This window comes from Arachis hypogaea, chromosome 7, assembly GCF_003086295.3.
Source record: "Arachis hypogaea cultivar Tifrunner chromosome 7, arahy.Tifrunner.gnm2.J5K5, whole genome shotgun sequence".
In the NCBI taxonomy this organism is placed as follows: Eukaryota; Viridiplantae; Streptophyta; class Magnoliopsida; order Fabales; family Fabaceae; genus Arachis; species Arachis hypogaea.
In genome coordinates, this window is record NC_092042.1 from 61,532,933 (window position 1) to 61,559,324 (window position 26,392).

Here is a 26,392-nt window from a genome sequence, read left to right on the forward strand (position 1 = left end):
AAGCAACAATCATATGCTTAGTAAGTAGTTGGGCATAAAAAAGAATATATGATAAAACCAGTATTTTCTTTTAGGTGCCCTGAATAATATAAATGAACAAAAGTACATAAATAGTTATCATTTTTCACAGAAGTTCAAAAGATTTTTGGGAAAATAGAAACAAATTTTAAAATTAACACCAAATAAGTTCAAAACTTGTCATTTTGTGGCGGTTCCAAGCCCCCATAAAATGAACTGTGACAGTTTCTAAAACCTCCAAAATTGGAGGTGCCACGAGCTTATTTGTGACAGTTTTAGAAAACAACCATGACATTATTTAGTGGCAGTTTTTTTGCTGTTCTATGGGGGTTTTGAGTTAATGAATTTTGGCAGTTTTTGTCATTTTTGTGGCGGTTTTAAACCCCCCACCCCACAAAGTTAATTTTCAAATTAAAAAAAGGGCCACAAACTGAACAACGGCAAACCACTACCAGACTGCTATACAAATAAGAGGTTCGTAGCAAGCCAAATAAGAGGTTCGTAGCAAGCCACATTACTAATCATATTAACTAACCATAACTATACAAAAATAAGTAAATAATTGAAATATTAATACATTGATAGAGTATGATTCTTAGTGGTGGATTTACAAAATTCCAAGTACAAAACAAAGATATCCCAGCACGAAATTCTTAGTATAAATCAAACCAAAATCAGTTCAACCAAAAGCAAAATAATATTACACTAGCTAAGGTAACATTATCCTAGGATCATAACTATATGATAATCTTTCATAAATCAGTTTTACTAAGTAAGGTAACATGATCCTTCAACAAAAGACAGAATCAAATCTCAAATTCCAACATTCAACACATCTATACAATGTCATTGTCTATTTTCCATTTTTTTGTCTATTTTAAATTAAAAACTGCTCAAAAGCACTAATAAAAAGATCAATTTAGAGTTTGAGAATCTTCTAAATATAGCAGCACATCATTGTAGAATAAAATTGAATCATATATGGATTGTTGAAATTACATCTCTTTATCAATATAAATAAATCCCATTTGATGTCTGGAACCACTATATCTTTGGCTTTTCTTTCCTGCATTGCAAATATTAAGACGTTATGAAGAATATTCACACTAGACTGGAACAGCTATCAACATTAAGTTTATATTTGAATATTTACAAGAAAAAGGAGCTTAATCACAGATAACCTGCACTTTATACATAATTAAAATGAAAAAGAAAATAACTTATAAAAAAATTTCAAGGATACTCCAGGCCTACCTTGTAACCACCATTAAACCTTGATCGAAATATATCTTACTTGACTAAACAAACTCGATGAGCATAGAATCTTTTTTCTGTAGAAGGAAAATAGGGCAAATCAGTACATAAACAAAAATCAACTAAAAATTTTAAAAATGAAAAATAAATAAAAAATAATTTAGCAGCAATATATCCACCTTCAACCAAGAATGTGACATCAAAGACCTTTGAATTGTTAACACATTGCTTGCCTAAGCACTCCTACATAAATATAAATAGATATTAATGCAAAGTTGTGGGCAAAAGGGTTTAAGTAATTACTTTACCTAGACCACAGCATGACAACCACAGAACAAGAGACCTAAAAATTGTGAAATTGGCAAACACTAAAACACACTCCCCAGGACTACCTGAGTGGAGCTAGTATCATGATTGTCTACAAACGTGACTGATCTTGAAGCTCACCATCCCATCACACTCGACGGCTTCCCTTGATCATCACGCAGACGCCAAAATTCTCCCTTCACAGCTTCTTGCATGCATATATATAATTGATACAAGTCCATCAACCAATCAAGATCAACATGCATGAGATAAAGGGCATATGTGTAGGGGTGATAATCTGGAGAATTCCTTTTGTTGTGAAGTCAAATGCAGCTGAAAGCTGTCCAGTGCCATTAATCTAATTGATTATTTGCTGCCTATGGCTGTCTGTAATGCATCCATCATCATGCTATTATCAAGAGTTCAATTTCAATCCTCATTTATATTTTAATTTTAACAAGTACAGTAATGCATACACCTACCCTGGTTATAGTCCAAAGAAGAACCTCTAGTTGCAAGAATCCCAGTACTCCCCTACACAGAACAATGGCTTTGTTGCTTCGATGTATTCTTTCACATATTTTGCTAAAATCCTGTGTATACATGCCAAATAGTTCAATTATTAACAATACATAGTTGAATTAACCAAACAAGGTTGAATAAGTTATGCTTTTGCAAAATCAAAACGAAAATTCTCAAAGCTTACATTATGGTGCAGCCATCTTAGCAAACCAATATATCATTTCTCACAAAGTCTTGGGTGTGGTCAATATTGGGGAACCCCTGGAATATGGCGCCGGTCTTTCTATTACCCTAAATATGGATGGAATGCAGATAGAGAGATGAAATTAAAGATATTTTAATTTGTGATCGATATATTGGATCTCATTATGTAACTAATAATTAAGAAAGAAACATTGAATTGAAATATTACAAGTCCACCGGTATCTAAAGTGACAGCACGTTCATCCCAAGAGAGTGGGATTCCATCAAAACGGTTGTAGATTCCTCCACGTCCCTGGGTGGTGCCAACACGATGATTGATGACAATGTCAGCCATGGATCTGAGTTTGTGTTACTTCATCTTAGCAAGCAGAGCTTTCAAGTGATGCTCGGAGCCATAATTAGTGTTGATTGAGTAAAGGTTCTGTAGAGTGTAGCCTTGAGGTGAGAAGGAATGAGTTGGTGGTGGCAACCAAATGGAAGTGAATCCAGCTTTGGCTATCTCTCCAACTTTGTTCTCTAGACTCTCCTACCAATTGTACTTGTACGACTCCCAGTTGAATCCCTGCAAAGTGCAAACAAATTTCTTTCTTCTTAGCTTTTATCTTCTCTTCAATCTCAATGCTAGCTACCTCTTACTCTGTCTCCTCTATCTCCACGCTAATAAGCATACATATGTTTATATTATTCACTCTATTAACTATACTTGAAAGAGTATTTCGTTTCCATTCTATCAACTTATCTTATCTTTAAAATAAGAACATCTCTAACACATGCAGGAGTTTAAATATTAAGTTAAATAAGCTAATTTGGATTATTATTTTCCTAGTATTCCCAAGAAACAGAAATATAACATTTTAAAATTAACACTGAGTAAGAGAATTTAAATAAACTAATGCTTCTGTTAATTTATTACAAGAATATATTATCTATTAATTGGTAGTTATCGAAGCATAACCATAATCTTAACTTGCACTTTTGCAAAATCACATCAAACATCATATACACCTTAGAGTGCAAAATCCACGACACAAATGAGTTCTAATGTAATAATTCCTAAACAATAATTAATATTAGGGGAGGGAGGAGTAGAAGTTACCTTGACGGCAAGAAGTCAAAGTGCAAAGCACTCCCTTTCTCAACTTCATGCTCAAACGGCAACAGCTTCTGAACAAGGTCTTCTTCTGTCACAGAAAGAGCTTGGAGGTGCTGAACTAAAGTTGGAATAACTCCTCCTTCGACAATCACATTCACCACTTCCTCTGTAGGACACAACCACCGAAGGATTTACACCAAGAGACATGCATGACCGAATATACCAAAATCTGAAACGAAGGGAGCAACACGCTAGGAGATCAAGGAAGAGGAACGGATGATTTACCATTTTTAGCAAGATTGGCGAGTGCGTGAGTGGCGCGCTTGGTGGCGGCTCGATCTGAATCCTTTCATGAGAAAGTGGAGTTGAGGATGGAAACCTGCTCCTGGATGTTGGCAAGGATAGCATTGCGGGAGTCGCCGGTTACTCTCCCTCTGATCTCAGATGCTACGGCTAGCTTGATGGTGTCCATAGCAAAGAGAAGAATATAGTGGCGTAGATCTAGGATTTCTTTCTCACTCTTGCTCCTCTTTTGATTTTTTTGGACAAGTAGATTAGGGACTGACTATTTGTTTGGACAATTAGGCTTAGAAATTTAAACTATTAATTAATGGAGGTTTCATATTTCCCATAAATAAAATACGTTATGGAGGTTTTCTAAAAATTCCACAAAAAAATCCCCAAAACAAGCAGAAATCTTGTAGTGTAACACCAAAACTTAAAGCGTGAAATGAAGTACATGTGGGAATATATTTATCTATTTCAATTAACTCATTTTAAAGTTGATGTCAAGTAAAGACAAGGAACTAAATAAGACCAAAAAAGAATTTATATAGTCAACTGCGAACCAACCTCTTCCCCAAAAGACCAGGGTTCATGATTATTTGTGCCTTCTTCAAAATGACCTCTTTAGAAGGAAAATAAGGAACCTTCACCCATCCACCTTCCAAAAATTCTAGGTGTTGCATTTCCAGCAAATCCCCTAAAATCAAGACCAAAAAATGGTTGACCATTAAGTCCCTGAACACAGAAAATGTAAAAAATGAAGGGATGTAGAAAACTTAATGGATTTCAATATTTATGTTGTAAATACATAAATTTCCAATAAACAATATTACCTTGCAAAACCATTGACACACTCAACAAAGACAAACTTCACAAAATAAATTTAGAATCACGCTGCAGAACTGCATCTAACTAGTATATAACTGAATCACATCCTACTTGCATATATTGCTCACAAGTTTATTATAAAACATGCCTTAAAAATAGCAGGTTCATTCATATCATTCCATATGCTATCAACACCATTGGAAATGAAATATTTAACTAGATTAGCCCATAGGATGGATATTCCAAAATGGAAAACCTAAAAAAGTTAAATTCGATATGAGAACCCTCCACTAAGTTCAATTTATCAATTCCACTACCTGCAACATATCACTGGAACACTTACAGCATCAGAAAACTAGCTAGCATGTACCTTACACTACAAGAGAGATGGGACTTAGCAGTAGAAAATTGCCATCGTTTCTCCAAAATGCCGCAAATCCACTGGGTTGCTGCGGTTCTTGTTGCGTAATCAGAGTCCGCTTTAATTAATCAGATTTGGTGGCTGTTTATAGCCCCAACCGCAGCCAATCACCTTAGGGGAAGGGGCTTTGTTTCATTAAAATACCCCCAACCAAAATATTTCGGCGCCATTAACCTTCACTCTTTTTGCCTGAACCCCAGCAGAGCAAAGGCGCCAATCACTGGTCTCCTTTCCCTGCCGTTGTGACTCTTTCCTCCGTCAGTTCCAGCCACCACATCCGTGTCGTCGTTCTTCCCCGTCACTGATCTCCTCCCTCCGCCTTGTAGCTCCCGCGTGCAAAGGTAAAGTGAAAGGGGTTATCCAAGTCTTCTCCTTCCTCTGTGCACGTCCGTGATGCTGTTGGCAGTTGCCCCAACCATCTATCCCGGTGTCGTCGTCGGCAACCTTTCCCCTTGCCCTTGCCTTGTTGTGTTTTGTCGATCGCTCCCTCTCCCCTCTCTCTGGTTCGTTCTTCTCCCTTGCCCCAATTTAATTTAAGTGGCTGTTGATAAATTAATTTTACTTCAATTTGATCTCTGTGCCTTCTGAATTTTGGTTTGAACAACGTTGATAGACTTACTTTGCCCAAATTTTCTTTCCCTAATTTAACATTTTGATTTAATTTTCTCCCAATTTTTGAACCCTTAAGTCTTGATTACTTAGTGTTTATTTCTTTTAGAATCATATAGAAATCCGAAGAATCATAATTTTGAATGAATGAACATCACCAAATATTGAAACACCGGTGACTTTAAGAAAAATTCAAGCCGAATAAACTATTTCAAGAAGCTTGTAGTTTCCCAAGGAAACCTATCAATACTATAAAAACTAAAAGTTTTGAATATCATTCAGCAGGGATCTATACTTTCCATGAGAATTTTTGGCTTCAAAAGCATGTGAGGAACGATCCTTAAGGATAACGTAGGCATTGAACCCCTGAATTTTTGGCTCTTAATTGGTACCATGTAACACTACTCTTTCACATGCATCGATCATTGATGATAGTTAACACAATTTGCATTATGAGAAAGTATAGAGAACCAAGTTTTAGTTAGTTAATATTAGCCAATTTTAGAGTTTAAATCTATAATTTAGGAATTAGAGTTAAGAGTTTATGATTTAGGATCTACAATTTAAGATAAAACTAAATTTTAAAAAGTTGGTCCCTAGCATTACTCGTAACAATTTTAGCAACTAATAAACCAGACTACTGAAGATAATGCTTAGATTTACCATGTAATAGCATGGTCTAAGCTTCTAAAAATCAGCTTCTTTGTAATCCTAACTGAAGAGATAGAGTATTTGTATTAGTGTTGTCAAAACTGGACCAAACCAGCCGGTCGGACCAGAAAACTGGTGAATCGGTGGCAGAACCGGTCCGAGCGAGCTCTCTAACCAAACAAGGAATCAAATCGGAATGACCCGGATTGATCGGCTGGGTTTGATCAGAACCGGTGAACCAGCATGTTTTATTTAACCTGGACCGGTTCGAACTCTTTTATTTTTTTTACCTGCACTTGAAACGACGTCGTTTCTAATTAAAATTAAAAAAAAAAACTAAAGCTGCTGAAACTTGAAAGTGAAATCCTAGCCTCCATCGTGTATCACTCCATCCCCTGTTTCCCTTCCCAAACCTTTTGGCCATGAGAGACCACCATGAGAGCTGAGAGATAGAGAGTTTGAGTCTCTGAGACAGAGAGTATGATAAAGACAGAGACCCGTTCAGCTTGAGCTAGCGCGGTAGCGCCATCTCACCTAGCTCACCGTCGTCACAGGAGGCAGCTACACCAGTGCGCCACTCACCACCGCCAAGAAGCACCTCCATCGAAGATTCAAGTCACCTCCTGATATTGCTACTGCTCATCACCTACCGCCTCCTACTCGTCAGTCGTCACCTCCGGTCTCCCTCTTCTCGGCTCGTGCCTTCATCCCTCCAGGGTCCAGGTATGTATTTTTAATTTTTTTATTTTTGAAGTTATTCAGGATATTAAATTTTCAATAATTTAGTACTGATAGTTAGAATAAATTGATTAATGATATTGATTATGTATGTTGGTTTCTGTTTGATTTCCGTTAGAATTTAGATTGTTGATTGTTCAACTTTTTGTAGCATATTGTTGTTATATATGGCAGATGATAACATGAATACTTTCACATATGTTTTTCTGTTTGATCTCTCTTGGTTGTTGATTTATTTTTTATTTCTGTTCAGTTTGTTGATTATCCATTGTTGTTAGATTGTTGATTGTTGATTATCTGTTATAGTGTTATATATGTTGGTTGTTGTTTTATATTATTCTTAGTAGTTAGTGCATTGTTGTTGTGCATTATTCTTAGAGATTAGTCATTTAGTCCTGGTTGATTAGGAATTTAGGATGGCTTTATCAAATACACCATCAGAAATATCAACGTCTCAGGAACAAGGATCAACTCCTGATCCAACACTTGGAACCCCAAAAAATAGTAACAAAGAAAAAACTGATCCTACATGGGGCCATTGTAAACAAGTTGTGGATAAAGGAAAAACTATTCTGTTATGTATTTATTGCGAGAAGCTTATTAGGGGTGGAGGAATTAACCGGGTTAAGCATCATTTGGCTAGAAAAGGCGAAGATATTGAGGCATGTCGAAAGGTGCTAGCTGTGGTGAGACACCAATTCAATCAAAACATTGAAGATTTTTGAACCAAGAAAAGAAAAACTCAAGAAGAATATGCAGAAAGTTATAATGCTTGTGATGAAGTTGAAAAGGAATTTGATGAGATTGAACGTAATGAGATGTGACAACAACAAGCATCAAGAATTCCAGCACCTAGCTCTAGAAAGGGAGTTGGAAAACAACTCAAGGGATTACAATCCTTTTTTCCACTGGCAGCAACACCTGGAGCTCAACCAACTATCAAAAGTGTTCTCCAAAGCAAAGAAATTGTGGAAAAGTGTGATATTGCTATTGCAAGATGGATGATGGATGCCTCTGTGCCATTCAATGCGGTTAATTCAGCTTATTATCAGCCGATGATCGATGCTATTGCAAACATGGGTGCAGGGTATAAAGGCCAAATTATCAAAGAGTTCGTGGATATTTGTTAAGTAAATTGGTTGAAGATGGAAAGAAGATGATTGAAGATTATCGTGTGATTTGGAAACAAATTGGATGTACTATCATGGCTGATGGATGGACTGATCGTTGTAGGCATACTTTAATTAATTTCTTGGTTTATTGCCCTAAAGGAATAGTTTTCCTAAAGTCAGTTGATGCTTCTCATATCTCGAAAACTGCTGAGGCTTCATTTAAGTTGCTTAGGGATGTTGTGTTATTTGTTGGTCCTGAGAATGTTATACATGTAGTGACGGATAATGCTGCAAATTACGTTGCTGCTGGAAGGTTGTTGGAATCAGAGTTTCCTATATTGTATTGGTCTCCTTGTGTGGCACATTGTATTAATCTGATATTGCAGGATAATGGGAAGTTAGTGGAAGTGAGTGAAACTATGTCACAAGCTTCAATGATTACGAAGTTTATCTATAAGCACTGCCATCCTTTGTACTTGATGAGAAATTTCACAGGCGGATGAGAAATACTTCATCCAGCTCCAACTCGATTCGCCACTAATTTCATTGCTTTGTAAAGTATTTTGGCTCAAAAGGATGCATTGAGAGCTTGATAAACCACTATTTTATGATAAATCTTGTGCTTAAATAGAATGATTTTATCAACTCTTTACCTACTTATTCATATGAATTTGCATGGTTTTGCAATTCCTTCCTTATGATATGACATATGAGAAAACATATTTTTTATGCTTTAAATTAATCAAATTTAATTATCCTTTATTACCATTCGATGCCGTGATTTGTGTGTTGATTACTTTTAGGTTTTATAGAACAACAATGACTTAAAGAATGGAAAGGAAACATACAAAAATGGAAGGAAAGCACAAATTGGAGTTTTGGAGAAACTGGGAGCGACGCATCCGCATGGACGACGCGAACGCGTGCTTAGCGCAAAAGAGAATCGACGCGAGCGCCTGGATGACGCGAACGCGTGACACACGAAATGCAACTAACGCGGACGCATGACTGACGCGACCGCATGGAAGAGCACCACTCAAGATGACGCGACTGCGTGACCCACGCAGACGCGTGACGATTTGCAGAAGTAGGCCCCAGCGACTTCTGGGCCCTTTTTGGCACAGATCCAAGCCCAGAAAACACAGATTAAAGGATTATAAATGGAGGAATCCATCCATTCATGAGTAGATACTGGATTACATCAGAGAACATACATTCTTAGATAGATTTAGATGTAATTTTTAGAGAGAGAGGTTCTCTCCTCTCTCTTCACTTTTAGGATTAGGATTCCTCTTAAAGGACTTAGGAATATTTTTATCTTCTTCATCACAGGTTCAATGTTCTTTTTATTTATTTTTTCTTTTATTTGTTTATGAACTTTTCATGTTAGGATTTTCTTAATTAATATAATTTGAGGTATTTCAGACTCATGATTGCTTTCTTCTATTTATTATATAAATAATTTAGATTTTTCCCTTTTGGATTTGGTTGATTAATTGGTAACTCTTAAGTTGTCAAACTCATCGTGATTGATAATTGTTATCTTTGCTGATTAATTTAGATTTCTATAACTCTAGTCTTTCCTCAGGAGTTGACTAGGACTTTAGGTGTTAAATTAATTTGTCCACTTAACTGACCTTCATAGTTAGAGGTTGACTTAGTGGTAGCAAAAATATAATTCTCATCACCATTGATAAGGATAACTAGGATAGGACTTCCAATTTTCATACCTTGCCAAGAGATTTCTTCATTATTAATTTATTAATTCCTGCAATCCATTTCTCTTGTTCAAAACCTTTTCAAAACCCAAAAAACACTATTTTCCATAACCAATAGTAAAACATACTTCCCTGCAATTCCTTGAGAAGACGACCCGAGGTTTGAATACTTCGGTTTATAAATTTATTGGGTTTGTTACTTGTGACAACCAAATGTTTGTACGAAAGAATTTTCTGTTGGTTTAGAAGCTATACTTACAACGCGACTATTTTTATAAAATCCTTTACTAGCAAAAATCCTAACGTCAAAATGGTGCCGTTGTCGGGAAATTGCAAATGTGTGCCTTATTATTGGTTATTGTAAATATTTTTCTTTTACTTGTTTATTTGTTTTTGTTTTCCCTTCTTATTTCTGATAACTACTATGAATTCTCACCCCTCTCGCTTCGAGTTTGCTTCTACTTTTGTTGAAAGGAATGGAAGCTATAACAGGACTATGCATCAAGGTCTAAGCAATCAAAGATGGATGGAGCAAAGAGGATCTGACCACCCCTTTAGGCAACAACACCCTCCTAGACATCATGGACAAAGACCATTCTTCAATGCATACCAAGCTGATAGATATAATGGACCCCCTTGTAGCTACCAAGAAGCCCCACCCTATGCTCAGAGACCATCCTCTCAACATAATTTCTAACCACCACACTTACAAGCCTCTTTTCACCATTCGCCACCTTATGACCCTTATCCGCCCCAACGCCAATCCAATTACTCCCAAGAACCACAACTCCCCTATGCACCATGTTCATATCCATCAAGCCAAGAATCACAGGTTCGGTTCGAAGAATCAGTAGACCAATTTTATGCAACCCTTCATCGACTGGAGCAAGCAATAAATCAATTATCTTCCAAACGTTTGGACACTCAACAAACCCCCATGGCTTCATGTGGAGAATCTAATGAAGAACGTAGCATGAAGGAGACACTAGAAACTCCAGTGGACAGTATAGAGCATAACTTCATACTAGAACAAGTAGAGGAAGCTGTCATTATAGAAAAAGAAGAGTTGGTTGAAGATTTAGGAGATGCCGAACCTCCGCCAGAATCCAGAGTTGTGAAGAATTCCGTCGAAGACGTTACAATTGATGCTAAGGAGGATAGTGCACAACCCCCAAAGCAGGTATCCTATGAGGAATTAGACGGAGTAACCCGAGACGCATGTCTCCTTGATGTTAATGATCACAAGTCAAGTCCTCTTAGTAATGAACTTGCATCCGCAAGTGAATTCTTTGAGATGGAATAATCTTTTCCAAGTGAATACGAAGATGATGCAGAGGTAGACTTTTCTCAACCTCCCAATTATGACTCAAATGATGAGGAAGATATCAAAGACTTTGATCAAGACATGGTTGAAATTGAAGAAGTTTGCAAAGAGGTGGAAGAATTCACTGAAGACCACAAGGGAGTAGAGCTTGCAAAACCACTAGAAACACCTATCCCAAGGCCATTACCGCCCAATACAAACTTCAAGTAGGTAAAATCCTTAGCTTTTATCTTTACTTTTCCACTTGAATATGGTTTACTGGAAACAGATGGCCAGCTTAGGGCTCTTTGCGGCTTTAAGAGTAAAAGGGAATTGACTCCCACTCAGAGCTGGTATGCGAGATTTAATGAGGTTTCACACTTCAATTTGAGGCGCAAAGATTGGTGTCAAGCTCAATTGAAAGGATCTCGGAAGCTATTTGGTCACTGCAGTGAGAATTCAGATTACTCACCACCCGACTAGAAAAATGCAGATCAAGACAAAGATGGGTGTAAAAGTAGAGTTTGGAATCCTGGAATCTATTCTAACATTCAACACCCCGGGAACCTGGAAACATGTTTGAAACTGCTCAAAGGCTTTACGTGCCTTGTTTGGGACCCCAGAGGATGCTGGCATTTCAAACACTGGTGGAGAATTCTGGACGAATTCAATCACAAGCCACCATAACAGGAAGCTCATCAAATGTCCAACTTAAGGACTTTAACTAAAAGTACCAAGTGAGAGACAACCCACCATGGTATGATCGTTCCTTCTCCATTCTACTCTGTTTTTGAATTTTGTTTGAACCTAAAATTTCTGCATGACATTCATTGCATTTTGCATTTTGCATACTGCATATAAAAAAATAGAGAGAGCATGCTAAAGCATGGCTGGAGGCGTGCCTTTGGCACAAATTGTTCCATACGACCGCGTGCCCTACGCACTCGCGTCAGTTGCGAAAAATGCCTCCCACGCGTCCGCGTCACTCACGCGAACGCGTGATCTGGATATCAGCGTAAAGATCCAACGCCCAGAAATTTGGTCTAAGAATCATGCGGCTGGTGTGCGTTTAGCACAAAACAACCTACGCGTGCGCGTCCCTGACGCGAATGCGTCACTTGCACAACCCCCATCCCACGCGTAAGTGTGAGCGACGCGATCGCGTCGCATGGATATTATGGCCCCCCTAAATTAAATAGAGAGTTGCACAAGAACGACGTTGGACCTGTGCGTCTATCCCAAATTCTAGCGACGCGTTCACGTGCTTCATGCGTCCGCGTCACCCATCTTTTACCCAACCCACGCGATTGCGTCGACCACGCATCCGCGTCAACCCTATTTCACCCCAACTCACGCGAACCCTAACCTGTCGCGTCCCCAAACCCCAACCCCCCTCTCCATACCCCTCTACAACTCTCTCCCCTCAATCACCCCCAGCCCCCACCAACAACCACCCCCAACCACCAAGGCCGCCGCCACACCACCACCACCTAGACCCCACCGTGACACCAACCCCTCCCCTCTCTTTCTTCTTTTTCCCTTCTTCTCCCTCTCTCTCACCCTCCTTCGCCACTGCCCTCACCGCGGCCAACCTTGGACCGCCGCAGCCCACCTCCGCCGGCCACCACCCCAACTCTCACCCCCTCTTCTCAACCATACCCCCCAACCTTCCACCATTCAACCCCTACTGCAACCCTGCCACCGCCCCTGCTCCACCACCGTGCCGCCGCCGTTCACCCAGCGCCGCCGCATCAGCACCCCTCTGCCCTCATCCCTGTTCCATCTCATGGCGTTTTACGCACCAGGTTCCTCCATTCTGCGATTTCTCCCCGCGATTCTCTAGTTCGTTTTCCAATTTTTGTTCTGAATAGGCTAGATAGAGATGCATGTTTGTAGTGAATTCTAGGTGGTTAGGTAGTTAGGATGTGGTTAGTGGATTTAGGACTGATAATTGTATCGTTCTCGTTATCTATTTATCTGTTCTGCATTTTTAATCTGGCTGTGATGTTAATACTGTTCATATGCTGTTCTTTAAAGTTTTATGCTGCTGTTAGACTGTTCTTTACTACTCCTACTGTTTGTAACTATCTGCAGCAATTGTTAATCTCATATGAACTGTTTTTCTTGTTGTTTATTTCCCGAAAACATCCAATTTTAAGCCAAATGCTACCCAATCAGGAATTGGTTTTGGCTTTTCTCAATTTTGCACTACTCAACCAAACCAATTCTTGAATGCACGGGCCTGCTTCCTTATCCCTTTCTGCTTCATGGTTAATAAATTGCATTATTGATGATTTGATTTTAATTTTTTTTGCTACTTTTGTATCTATATGAATCATCATCAATACCCTGTTATCCCTGCTTGAACATGAGTGGATTATTCTTTTAATTTGTGAATTTTTGTTACCTAGGAGACCATTTTCATGCCACTCACTTTAACCTTCTTTTCACCAACTCACTCTTTAACCTTCTAACTTCTTCTTTACATCTTAACCATTTTAACTTTCAACACTTCTCCTTTCTGTTTTCCTTTATCTACTTTAACTTTCTAACTAATGGCATGCTTACTGTTTTCCTAATTAACAAGATTTCTACATCTCATATATTCAACTCACTTTATGCTTTTACCCCTCTTTCATTCATCTTTTGCTTCTATGCTTATATTGTTGTCATCCCATTTACCTACTTATTTTTCTGCTTTTATTCCTCAATTACATCTTGGAAATTCTGTTTTTTAGGATGTCTGACTCTCAAGGAAGAAGAAAAGGCAAAGTCACCACTGGAAAAAGGAAAAGAGGTGAATCCTCTGTTTCCATCCTTGGCATCTTACATGATGATTCCTGGCGGGAGAAGAACTTTACCCCGCAGGAAAAGGCTGATCAGTTGGTACCTGCGGCTGACCTGGTTAAGTTTGCAAACAAATACTGTGAGCTGAGGTACCCGACTTTTGCCACATCCAGGAACCTATACCTGGAAAGGACACTCAAAATTTCAGAAGAACTCAAGCAGTACACTTCATATCAGATCAAACAGAGAGGCTGGTTCTTCCTAGAGAGAAATTTGACTGAGATCAACTCATCCTAGGTCAGAGAATTCTACTGTAACTATTTTCTATCATCCCTGGATGCAGTACAGCTCAGAGGCAAGCAAGTTCTGGTTACTGAGGAAGCAATTGAGGACATCCTCCAGCTCCCTCCTAAATCAGATCAGCCAGATGGTTACCAGAAAGCTGAGGAGGATATGAGATTCATGAGGTTTGATTGGGATGCAGTGAAAAGGGATATCACTCTTGATCTTACTGTTCCATGGGTCATGGGTAAGAGCACAGTGGTACCCAAGGGAATCAGACTCATTTATCTGAATGATGAGGCTCGGCTATGGCAACAGATTCTGAGTAACTACGTGATGCCAAGCACTCATGAGACGGAGGTGCCAGCTGCTATGATTACCCTCATCTGGTGTGTGATGACGGGTAAGGACTTATATCTACCCTGCTTCATCTGGCATTACATGACCAGAGTCCATGTTAGAGGCACCCTTCCCTTTCAATTCCTGATTACTCAGTTGGGTCGCCGAGCTTAGGTACCTTGGGAGGTTGCTGATGAAAAGCCACCCGCCACAGACTGCCGGAAGATCATCCCTCACAGTCGGAAGTTTCAAGCTTTGGGCTACCGACCTCCATTTCTCACTGACTCTGCTGAGACAGCTACCTCTTCAATTGCTCTTTCTGCTTTCACTGGCCCAGCACCACCCACTGCACCCCCACCTGCTCCTGAGCCCGTCTACCTTTTGGTGCACCGACTCTTTGACTGCTTAGACCAGATGGAGCGTCGTCACCAACAGCACTTTGAGAGGTCTGAACGTCGCAACAGGCAACGTTATGAGAGGTCTGAGCATCGCCACAAGCGGCGCTATGAGCACCTCAAGCTGATGATCCGATCTGGTGGCGACATCCCCTCCGACACATCTGAGGAGGAGGTGAGCGATCATGAGGAGGAGGCACCTACCCAGGCTGAGCAGAGAGGACCCGAGCACACTGTCCCGTATCTTGAGGAGCACCACCAGCTACAGGCCACTAATCCAGACATTCCTATACAGATAGAGCCTCTGCTTCAGCAGACCGCTCCTCCTACACTCATAGAGACTGCAGACCCTCAGCCTACCACCGAGACACCGGCAACCCATCCTTCCAGATATGATACTTCTTCACACCCAGTTTGAGTGAGCATCGAGGACGATGCTATTATTTAAGTGTGGGGAGGTCGCCATCTCTGGCATATATATCTTTTGGTGAACTACTATAGACTCTTATCTTATTTTGTCCATTTTCTGTATTTTTGCACATTTCTCTCTTTTACTTTTGTTGTACTTTCGTATTCTGCACTTTGGGCTGTATATATCTTGGATATTTTAGCTTAAGTTGCATCTTAGTTTACTAGTTATATATTAAGTGGATTAATTAGCATAGTTTATCCTTTTTAGCATATGATAGTTGATTTGATTGAAAAATAAAAAGAGTAAGCTAGGAACCATAGTATAGTAAAACAATCCACACATTTTGTATATATAGCATTACATGTTAGTTAGTTAACAATATTTCTTCAAGGAGGAACACTAAAACTTTAAAGCCACCTTAAAGATTTACATTGAGTTGAATGGAAACTCTTAATTTCTAGTTGCATGACATACATAACTGATATATGATTTATGAGCTTGAGAACACACAGCCTGTGAGTTTTGAGCTTAATTGTATGGTTGCATTCAAACCATAAATTTCATTTCTGTGTGTTTTGCCCTTCTTTTTTTTTATTCTAGTGTTCTTTACTTTGTTTTAATCTATATGTCCAATTATAGAATATAGATGCATACCAAGAGATGATTGAGGCCATTATTTGTATTTATACCCACTTGTCCCAAATAAACCTACTTTTTATGCCATCCTTGTTAGACCCATTGAGCTTTTTAGTCCCCCTTTATTTTATAACCACACTTAAGCAGAAAAATAAAATAAAAAAAATCCCAAGTTGAATCCTTGGTTAGCTTAAGATAGACAGTGTGTAAAAATTTAAGTGTGAAAAATTTTATGGGAACATGGAATGATAGAAAAAAAAAGTAAGGAATTAAATTGAATAAGTTATTTGAAAATTTGGGAAGCATGCTCATGTGAAATCAAAATAATTAAGTTACCATGTGCATTTAAAAAAAAGAATTAAAAAAATTTAAATAAGGGAATACAAAAATTATCCCGAATCAATGCACATGGGACAAAAGTCAAAAATAAAATGCTCATGTAACACAAAAGTGGAAAAATTTGGGTAGCTAGGTAAAGCATTTTAAATTATATAAAGAATGTATATGTTAGGTGAGATCTTAGACTAATCAAGGATTCACTTATTAGCTCACTTAGCCTTATACATATACCCTTACCTTCACCCTGGCCCCATTACAATCTTGAAAAGACCTCATAATTTTTGTATGTCTATATTCCATATTTGTTGATTGATTAGATAAAGAACAAAGTTATAGAAAGTAAGGATAGAAAGAAGAATAGAGTGATTAACCCAAATAAACACTGAGTGACTAGAGAGTAAACACAAATTCCAGTGAAGGTTCAATAGCTCATTCCCATATGTCCATGTTTAACTATTGATTGTCTTGCAAGTTATGAACTATCTTAACTCAACTCAATTGTAATTGTACTTTAATATAATTTGGCCCTAATTACATACATGATTCCTTGAAGATATGAATTAATTTGACTACATGTATGCTTTATATATAGGTGAATAATAACTAGAATTGCATGACTCATTTATGTAGTTGCATTTAGAGTAGATTGCATTGCATATGATTCCACCATTTTTCCTTTACTCTTTTCTCTTGGATTTAGCATGAGGACATGCTAATGTTTAAGTGTGGGGAGGTTGATAAACCACTATTTTATGATAAATCTTGTGCTTAAATTGAATGATTTTATCAACTCTTCACCTACTTATTCATATGAATTTGCATGGTTTTGCAATTCCTTCCTTATGATATGACATATGAGAAAATATGTTTTTTATGCTTTAAATTAATCAAATTTAATTATCCTTTATTACCATTCGATGCCGTGATTTGTGTGTTGAGTAATTTCAAGTTTTATAGGGCAGGAATGACATAAAGGATGGAAAGAAAACATACAAAAATGGAAGGAAAGCACAAATTGGAGTTTTGGAGAAACTGGCAGCGATGCGTCTGCATGGACGACGTGAACGCGTGCTTAGCGCAAAAGAGAATCGACGCGAGCACCTGGATGACGCGAACGCGTGACCCACGAAATGCAACTAACGCAGACGCATGACTGACGCGACCGTGTGGAAGAGCAACACTCCAGATGACGCGACCGCGTGACCCGCGCAGACGTGTGACGTGCGCGATCTGCAAAATTTGCAGAAATCGGCCCCAGCGACGTTTGGGCCCTTTTTGGCCCAGATCCAAGCCCAGAAAACACAGATTAAAGGATTATAAATGGAGGAATCCATCCATTCATGAGTAGATACTGGATTACATCAGAGAACATACATTCTTAGATAGATTTAGATGTAGTTTATAGAGAGAGATGTTCTCGCCTCTCTCTTCTCTCTTAAGATTAGGATTCCTCTTAAAGGACTTAGGAATATTTTTATCTTCTTCATCACAGGTTCAATGTTATTTTTATTTATTTTCTCTTTTATTTGTTTATGAACTTTTCATGTTAGGATTTTCTTAATTAATATAATTTGAGGTATTTCAGACTCATGATTGCTTTCTTCTATTTATTATATAAATAATTTAGATTTTTCCCTTTTGGCTTTGGTTGATTAATTGGTGACTCTTGAGTTGTCAAACTCATCGTGATTGATAATTGTTATCTTTGCTAATTAATTTAGATTTCTATAACTCTAGTCTTTCCTCAGGAGTTGACTAGGACTTTAGATGTTAAATTAATTTGTCCACTTAACTGACCTTCATAGTTAGAGGTTGACTTAGTGGTAGCAAAAATTTAATTCTCATCACCATTGATAAGGATAACTAGGATACGACTTCCAGTTTTCATACCTTGCCAAGAGATTTCTTCATTATTAATTTATTAATTCCTGCAATCCATTTCTCTTGTTCAAAACCTTTTCAAAACCCAAAAAATACTGTTTTCCATAACCAATAGTAAAACATACTTCCCTACAATTCCTTGAGAAGACGACCCGAGGTTTGAATACTTCGGTTTATAAATTTATTAGGTTTGTTACTTGTGACAACCAAACGTTTGTACGAAAAGATTTTCTGTTGGTTTAGAAGCTATACTTACAACGCGACTGTTTTTATAAAATTCTTTACTAGCAAAAATCCTAACGTCAGAGCTATGGTGACATCTAGAGAATGGACAAGTTCAGCTTACTCTAAAGAAGTCAAAGCTAAAAAGTTTGTGGATAAGTCTTAGATTCTAAATTTTGGAATCAATGCACTAATATTGTTAAGCTTACTGAGCCACTTGTTCGTGTATTGCGTATTGAGGATAGTGAAGATAGAGCTGCAATGGGTTTCCTTTATCAAGTTATGTATAAGGCTAGGGAAGAGATGGTAAAGAGGTTTCAAAAAAGAAAGAGGGTTGTTGATCCTTATTTGAAGATTTTAGATTCACGTTGGGATTCACAACTTAAAAGAAACCTTCATGCTGCTGGTTATTGGTTAAATCCAACTTTTTAATTTAATTCTGCAGAATTTGACAAGCACAAAGAAACAACTTCTGGCCTACTAGATGTGATTGAGAGATATGCATACGGTGATGCTGATTTGAATACTAAATTGACAAGTGAGAAAAGAATCTTTAAGAATGCTGAAGGAGACTTTGGAAGACAGTCTGGAATACGTGAGCGAAGCACAGTGATGCCTGGTAAATTTTTTATTAAAATTAGTCTTTTATGATTGTGATATATTTAAGATTTGATTTTTATGATTGTGATTATTTTCTTTTTATGTTAAGATCAATGGTGGGACTCTTATGGATGTGGAGCACGAAACCTGCAAAAGTTAGTGATTCGTGTTTTGAGTCAAACTTGTAGTTCTTCAGGTTGTGAGCGTAAGTAGAGTATTTTCGAACACATTCACTCAAAGAAAAGGAACCAGTTAGAGCACCAAAAGGTTAATGATCTTGTTTATGTTCATTACAACTTAAGGCTACAACAAAGGTACTTTTTATTATTCCTTCTTGAAGGCATTATTTTAAATTTTTAGTCATAATAAGAATAATCAAGTTAATTGATAATATAGGAACCGAATGAGAAAGAAAAGTTTTGATCCAATTTGTCTTGATGCATTTGAGGATCCTTCGGAATGGATAATGGAAGATTCACCACCATTTTTAACTCTTGAAGAAGTTGATGCTTTACGGAATGATCTTACAAATATGTCTCTTCAATCAGCTTTATATGATTTGGGTATGTTTTTGTTAGGGATGATTTTGTAATGCTTTAACCAAATGTTTTGCCTTATTATTGGTTATGATTTGTGAAACATTATTGAAATGCTAGATGAATTGAATCTGGAAGATGATCGAGATGATGAAGCTAATAATATTTTTGCGGAAAATGCAAATCAGAATGAAACCAATCAGGATGTAGCTCCAGATTTGTCAGACGAAAAAAGATATCCAGACTTTGAAATTACTCTGTGGATATAATCCATGAATTGTTATTTTCATTGTGTTAAATTGAGTTGTTTATATAATAGACTAATAGTACTAACAACTTTTATGTTTATTTTCGTATTACATATTTGTAGGATTTGAGACATAATGTTTATTAAAATATTATTGGAGATATATTTTTTAACTGTTAATTTTTAAGTTTTTAGCTATTTTATATGTTTTATTTATGTGAGACCGGGTTAACCGGTTCAACCAGTAATCTACCGGTTGAACCAGTGATCCAGTGACCCAGTAGTCTGACCGGTTTGATCACCAGTTTGATTCTGACAACCATAATTTGTATTAAACATTTCTTAATGTAGACGTGTGTGTAAATTTTGTTACACCATAGCATTTGGCATGAATTTTGACCAATTTGTTTTAGATTTGGTGGTGCATGGTTAATTAATTAATTCACTGCAAAAGCAAAACAAATAGTATAACACACATTTGTGAGAATAAGAAGTGATTTAAGAGTGAGCATTGAGCAAATTCACAAGCCACTAGTTTTGATGTTGATGACACATAGCCATGCTGGCAGTTCACCCAAACATATCTGCCGCTGAGATCCACGGTTAGATTCACCGTCACAAGTGGTGTTCTTAGCTTGATTTGGGTTACATATTGGGGTGTAGACAATGATATGTCTTTGGTTACAGGAACAACAAGTGCTTTTGGTATGAATGAGATTTTTGCTGTGGCAGAATAAATGAATAATAGAAGAAAGGAACCAAGAGAGAGGATTACTCTAATTGAGAGAATCACGTTACTTTGAAAAATAAAACAAGCATGTAATAGGATAAGGTAGGCCTGGTATGATGAATTGATGGTTAAGGAAAGTGAAGCTACTTTTATATATATATATATATATTCATTATAATATGATTACCGTAAGTATAGTTTACTTGGATGAGGAACCTTATTCATATAATCAGTTTACTTTGATAAAAAAAAGTGAATATGGTTGTTAATAATCTTATTTATTTTCACTTAATAAATGATACTCCATGTTTTAACTGCTATTGTTGTGAATGGCTTGCAATCCTGAGATATTACTTAGGATCAATTGTTCCCTATGCCATGAAATACTCGTTCCCACCCTCCCACTTGTGATCTCATTTAGATAATTTACATTAGGCACATTCTTGTTTCTATTTGGTCCTTAGTTCATTACAAAGCTACTTAATGGTTTCAATTTGGCTTTAGACATTTCTTGGAGTAACATTCTAAATTTGTCTTAACTTAAGCTTATTTATGTATTCTTTCTGTTTGTCTTCAAGCAGGTTCTGTGACGAGCGGATATCTCGGAGATTTGAGAAAAATTATTTGGGATGTGTCCCTGTACCTTCAATTGTGACAGGTATTTCATTTGTCTCACTAAGGTCTATTTCCTTAACTTATAATTTTTCATATTAAAGTTATAATTGGCAGAAATACGAGAATTTTAAGACTATAATTTTAATCACTTTTGGAGATAAGACATCACTGCAATAAGTATCATAAAAACGTGAACATCCCATATATGTGTCCCAAATTTCTAAGCTTTAATCTGCAACTTGCCTTGCCTTGTAACTGGTGCAACTTTCCAAAAATATTGGATTGTGATAAAGTGATAGCTTACATATGTATAGAACTTGTTAATGAGAGAATATATGTAGTTGGGTTAATGAGATTTCATAGTTGGGTTATTTTTTTTTTAAATAAATATGCCTGCACCATTAACTTTCACCTTTTTTTTCGGTGCTATTAGTGATCTTGAACTCCATTTTCTGACTGTGATTAACAAATTTTGTTCACATAGAAGTTTTAATCACAATATTCCGAACTTTTTACATCTACTAGTTCATACATATTGTGCAAGCATCAAACATCTAAAAATTTCGAATGGAGACCTCCTACTTACAATTTATGTGGCATATCAAAGGATGTATATGAAATGAAACTAAATCATATAATAACTATAAAAGCGTAGCCTATATGTAACATTCACACACAAAGATCATGAAATTTGCAATGAAGACTTTGGGATCAAACCTTAATTTATTCCAAACCTCAATTTACATATCTGAAATCCCAGGATCTTATCCAACAGGATAAACATGCTATGTGATGAGCGGATATTTTATACGCTTTTTGGGGGTAATTTTATGTAGATTTTAGCATGTTTTTATTAGTTTTTAATAGAATTTTATTAGTTTTTAAGCAAAAATCATATTTCTGGACTTTACTATGAGTTTGTGTGTTTTTCTGTGATTTCAGCTATTTTCTGGCTGAAATTGAGGGAGCTAAGCAAAAATCTGATTTAGGCTGAAAAAGGACTGCTGATGTTGTTAAATTCTGACCTCCCTATACTCGGAATAGATTTTTTGGAGCTACAAAAGTCCAATTGGCACGTTCTCAATTGTGTTGGAAAGTAGACATCCACGGCTTTCCAGCAATATATAATAGTCTATACTTTGCGCGAAGATAGATGACGTAAACTGGCGTTCAACGCCAGTTCCATGTTGCAGTCTGGCATCCAGCGCCAGAAACAGGTTACAAGTTGGAGTTCAATGCCAAAAATACGTTACAACCTGGCGTTCAACTCCAGAAACAGCCCAGGCACGTGAGAAGCTTAAGTCTCAGCCCCAGCACACACCAAGTGGGCCCCAGAAGTGGATTTCTGCACCAATTATCTTAGTCTACTCATTTTCTGTAAACCTAGGTTACTAGTTTAGTATTTAAACAACTTTTAGAGACTTATTTTGTATCTCATGACATTTTTAGATCTGAATTTTATACTCTTTGACGGCATGAGTCTCTAAACTCCATTGTTGGGGGTGAGGAGCTCTGCAGCGTCTTGATGAATTAATGCAATTACTTCTGTTTTCCATTCAAACACGCTTGTTCTTATCTAAGGTGTTCATTCGCGCTTAACTATGAAGAAGGTGATGATCCGTGACACTCATCACCTTCCTCAATCCATGAATGTGTGCCTGACAACCACCTCCGTTCTACGTCAGATTGAATGAGTATCTCTTAGATTCCTTAATCAGAATCTTCGTGGTATAAGCTGGAATTGATGGCGGCATTCATGAGAATCCGGAAAGTCTACGCCTTGTCTGTGGTATTCCGAGTAGGATTCTGGGATTGGATGCCTGTAATGAGCTTCAAACTCGCGAGTGTTGGGCTTGATGACAAACGCAAAAGAATCAATGGATTCTATTCCGACATGATCGAGAACCAACAGCTGATTAGCCGTGTTGTGACAGAGCATTTGGACCATTTTCACTGAGAGGATGGGAAGTAGCCATTGACAACGGTGACACCCTACATATAGCTTGCCATGGAAGGAGTCTTGCGTGTGGGAAGAAGAATACAAGAGGAAATCTTAGATAAGAAGGACAAAGCATCTCCAAAACTCCAACATATTCTCCATTACTAAAGTAACAATTATTTATTTTATGCTCTTTTTACTTAATACAAAACTAAAGAACCCTATTGGTATCCTGACTAAGAATAATAAAATAACCATAGCTTGCTTCAAGCCAACAATCTCCGTGGGATTCGACCCTTACTCACGTAAGGTATTACTTGGACGACTCAGTGCACTTGCTGGTTAGTTGTGCAAAGCTGTGTTAAATAGTCCATTAATATTGGCATACACAATTTTGTGCACCACTATGTCAGGCCTATTTGTCATAAATTCAATGAACATTTCAGTTTTTTTTTTCTTTTATTTTGTTATGATAAGTTGATGTGTTGCAAAATTCATTTGATAGGTGAACTTATTGGAATTCATTAAATGTGGAATCATCAGGGGGCTGGGAATGCTTTCTCTTGTTCTCGGATCTGAAATTATTAAAGCATCTGTTGCTGATATTGCTTCTAGCTACCCTAATTTAGAATTGCTTGATCTCAGTGGGTATGTATCGTACCTACTTTAATTCATTCACCTTGTTAACAAGCTTCAGATGAAACTCAATGCATACAAAAATTTACAGTGAAACTCAATACAATATTTAATTGTAGTATCCCTCCCCCCTCTCTTCAATTTTCTTACACTTCTGGAACATATTCTAATGATTATCCTTCATCACAGATCTGGCATAAGTGACAATGACATAGGAATAATTTGCAATGTGTTTTCTGAACCACTGTCAAGACTCCTTCTTGCCCTTTGTCCTAATGTGACTTCCAATTAATTTCCTCTTATAAGTTAATTTACTTCACAAAACTCTAGTACTTGCTTGAGTTTCTGCTTACTAATCTCTTCTAATATTTTCAGGTGGCATTTGAAAGTGATGTGATCTCACTCTTCCAAGATACTAAGATGGTTGATGGATGAAGAAGAACAAGGTAAAGGAGACTACCAAACAAAAATCTAGTTTTTAATTATTGAAATGTCTCGTGAGTGTCTATATTCTACCTTGGTTTTTGTTTGATTTTTATGTCTAGCAAGAACATACCGTTCTGGTTTGTTAGTTTTCTATAAGCATTAACTAACTTATAATTTATCTTCTTTGTGCAGGCGTTACTGACATAGACACCAGTGGCATTGGTGCACGGAATTGTGATCATCAATGGCGCCATCAACATGGTACACTCAATTGCAATCTCAACTCTTTATCACAACTTCGCACAAATAACCAGCAAGTGCACTGGGTCGTCCAAGTAATAAACCTTACGCGAGTAAGGGTCGATCCCACGGAGATTGTTGGTATGAAGCAAGCTATGGTCATCTTGTAAATCTCAGTCAGGCGGATTCAAATGGTTATGGAGGATTAATAATTAAAAGATGAATAAAACATAAAGATAGAGGTACTTATATAATTCATTGGTGAGAATTTCAGATAAGCGTATGGAGATGCTTTGTCCCTTCCGTCTTTCTGCTTTCCTACTGTCTTCATCCAATCCTTCTTACTCATTTCCATGGCAAGCTGTATGTTGGGCATCACCGTTGTCAATGGCTACAGTCCCATCCTCTCAGTGAAAATGTTCAACGCGCTCTGTCACAGCACGGCTATTCATCTGTCGGTTCTCGATCATGTCGGAATAGAATCCAGTGATTCTTTTGTGTCTGTCACTAACGCCCCACAATCGCTAGTTTGAAGCTCGTCACAGTCATTCAATCCTTGAATCCTACTCAGAATACCATAGACAAGGTTTAGACCTTCCGGATTCTCTTGAATGCCGCCATTAATTCTAGCTTATACCACGAAGATTCCGATTAAGGGATCCAAGAGATATCCACTCAATCTAAGGTAGAACGGAGGTAGTTGTCAGGCACACGTTCATAGGTGAGAATGATGATGAGTGTCACGGATCATCACATTCATCAAGTTGAGGAACAAGTGATATCTTAGAACAAGAATAAGCTGAATTGAATAGAAGAACAATAGTAATTACATTAATACTCGAGGTACAGCAGAGCTCCACACCTTAATCTATGGTGTGTAGAAACTCCACCGTTGAAAATACATAAGAACAAGGTCTAAGCATGGCCGAATGGCCAGCCTACCATAATCTAAGAACTAGACATCCAAAGATGATCCTAAGATCTAAAGTGATCAAAAGATGTCTAATACAATAGCAAAAGGTCCTATTTGTAGAGAACTAGTAGCTTAGGGTTTACAAAGATGAGTAAATGACATAAAAATCCACTTCCGGGCCCACTTGGTGTGTGCTTGGGCTGAGCATTGAAGCTTTCATGTGTAGAGACTTTTCTTGGAGTTAAACGCCAGCTTTTGTGCCAGTTTAGGCGTTTAACTCCCATTCTTGTGCCAGTTCCGGCGTTAAACACCAGAATTATTGAGCTGATTTGGAACGCCGGTTTGGGCCATTAAATCTCAAAAAAAGTATGGACTATTATACATTGCTGGAAAGCCCAGGATGTCTACTTTCCAACGCAATTGAGAGCGCGCCAATTGAGCTTTTGTAGCTCCAGAAAATCCACTTCGAGTGTAGGGAGGTCAGAATCCAACAACATCTGCAGTCCTTTTTAGCCTCTGAATCAGATTTTTGCTCAGGTCCCTCAATTTCATCCAGAAAATACCTGAAATCACAAAAAAACACACAAACTCATAGTAAAGTCCAGAAAAGTGATTTTTAAATAAAAACTAATAAAAATATAATAAAAACTAACTAAAACATACTAAAAACATACTAAAAACAATGTCAAAAAGCGTATAAATTATCAGCTCATCAGGCATCCATGCCCTTGAAGAGTTACACATAAGTCTTGATAAGAGAGATGTTGAGGTAACCAAAGTATATATTATGGTTGCTATATGAAATAAATGAAATCAATAATAATTCAAGCGGATCATATTATTATGGACAGCTAGTATCTTACCAAAATGAGTTTCTTTAATTTTTCTTTGTTTGGACACAGCTTGTTCTGACAAATCCTAGTCTAGTTGTTGAATTTCCATTTGAGGGAATTGAATACATTTGGTATATTTAATTTGAAAATTTTCTAATTGAATGAATTCTTATATCTTTTTTTTAATTAAATTAGTTCTTTTGGCTTTGTATCGTTGGATGATTGATGGAAACAATTTGCAAGTCTGGTCGAGGACCAACTACTGATGGAGAATTTGGTGTCGGTATAAGTGCTCCTAGTGTTGCATCAACTAAAAGCTTTA

General features: G+C 37.4%; 1 pseudogene; it reads right to left on the reverse strand.

Annotated features, from left to right (window-relative positions):
- Nucleotides 1-1,013: 1,013 nt before the first annotated feature.
- LOC112701518 (probable alpha-amylase 2) lies at nt 1,014-3,869 on the reverse strand (annotated as a pseudogene).
- Nucleotides 3,870-26,392: the final 22,523 nt, after the last annotated feature.